Here is a 2,340-nt window from a genome sequence, read left to right as displayed (position 1 = left end):
GAGTCATCAGCCACTATGTAACGCAAAATTTGCACTACTTCCCTATTATGCGACTTTACTAAGCCATTTGCTGAAGGCCTATATGCGGTCACTGAAAAGTGTTAAATTTTCATCAAGTCCCTGACCGATTTCACCACCTTATTTATAAACTCAAGACCATTACCACTTATCAAAATTTTCAGGAAACCAAACCTAGTAATGAAAGATCACAGCGCCTGGGCTAATGAATTTGCAGAGTTATCTATCATTGCGTAAGTATGAGTGTACCGAGTAAATGCATCCACAAACACAATTATATACTTATGTTGTGTTAACCCAGTAGGAAATGGTCCTACTACATCCATATGCACTCTATAAAATTTAATGGCAACTACAGGCCACTTTCTGACTTCCAGTACAGTGTTTTTTTGTTCTTTGAAATAATTACAAGCTTGACAGCTTTTTAAATAATTCTCTGTAGAGTTTTTCATTCCTAACCAAAAGAAGGATTCACATGCTCTCCTTAATGTTCTATCAAACCCTAAAGGCCCTGCATAAGGAATTACATATACAATGTGGATGGCTCAATTATTTAACCTTGGGTAAGTTAACAGGCCCCAAATTTAGAACCAGGTGCAGGCACAAAGCAATTTTTCCCAGATTTCATCCTGTTGCTTTGTCTTTTGCGTCATTCTCGAGGTGCGCCGCATAAAACTTTGTTATGATACAACTGGGATAGCATGCACAAGTTGGAGCTTCAGATACTAGCAGAGATGTAGCTTTTCAAATTTTTGGGGGGTCTCAATTTAGGTACCACACTATTAAACTGTATTAAAATTTCAATTTTGTATGCTTTTACATTTCGCTAAATATCTCAGAGTGATATTAATGAAAGTTAAAGAAATTTTCACTAAACATTGGTGAATAGTGTCACTATGCAGTGATGTTGCCATCTTTGTGCTAGGCTGCAGGATGTTCAAGTATATAGGGGGAAAACTAAAAATTGAAAAAAAAAAATCCAACTTTTCAGGTTGGCTACATGCAGAAGAAATTCCTTCTGAGAAAAGACTGTACGAGATTTTGGAATCTCTTAGTGATTTTAATAATATTGAGTGTGCTAATGATACGTGTTTTTATCAGAAATATGGTGATGTGCCCCAGGTGGACACCATCGACCAGGGAAGTGTAAGCAATTTTTCCCACTCAGCACTCTCCTATTTGACCCCATCTAGTACCTCCTCAAAAAGTGAGCCTCCATTTCACCTTTCTTCTCATTTTCAAAGCAAGAAGAGGATACAATTCCCCATGAAGAAGGTTAAGATGCCTGTACCATGCGACTATGGTGACGACAACGATATAGATGACCCTTCCATGACCTGTAGCCCCCTCAGGAGCCTGTCAGGGAAGGTCCCCATCTCCATCAGTGTGCCATCAATCAGTGCTACTAGAGTGTTGCCACCCCAGTGCCTTTTTCAAGTGTAACCCCAGTGCCTTTTTCAAGTGCTACCCCACTGCCTTCAACAAGTGCCACGCCAGTGCCTTCAACGAGTACCACCCCAGTGCCTTCATCGAGTGCCACGACAGTGCCCATTTTCACCCCTGTCACAGATTTGGTGTTTTTCAGCTTGAGACCTTGAAATTTGGCATGAATGTTGCCATGCCATTCATCTCTATTATGCAGTTCACCAAAGTTACTTATGTATAATATAAATATTTTCTACGGATTATTTTCTATATATCTATACTTTTATATACTTGTTTTTTTCTAATTTGTCCAAAATAAATATTTAAAACGATTGGTTTTGAATTTACTCCTAACATAATATAGACTAATGAATATTGATAAATAAGAAATATATTTATTAATTAGGAAGTTATATGGTCCGAAAGTTGAGGTCTCATTTATGGTACCACATTGGTAATGGCGTACCTACCTTGGAACTTAACCAACCCAAGATTAAAGATGGAGGAAGAACTACCCGTGCACAAAATTCCCCTCCCCTCTTCTTCTTAGCTTTACAAGAATAAATATGTATATATATATATATATATATATATATATATATATATATATATATATATATATATATATATATATATATATATATATATATATATATATATATATATATATATAAATACATACATACATATAGCAAGGCACTTCCCCAAATTTTGGGGGGTAGCCAACATCAACAAAGAAGAAACAAAAAAGGGGACCTCTACTCTCTACGTTCCTCCAGCCTAACAAGGGACTCAACCGAGTTCAGCTGGTACTGCTAAGGTGCCACAGCCCACCTTCTCACATTATCCCCCACAGATGACTCTTCATAATGCTGAATCCCCTACTGCTGCTACCTC

This window comes from Palaemon carinicauda, chromosome 20 (assembly GCF_036898095.1).
Source record: "Palaemon carinicauda isolate YSFRI2023 chromosome 20, ASM3689809v2, whole genome shotgun sequence".
Lineage (NCBI taxonomy): Eukaryota > Metazoa > Arthropoda > Malacostraca > Decapoda > Palaemonidae > Palaemon > Palaemon carinicauda.
Note: the sequence above shows the minus strand (reverse complement) of the source record.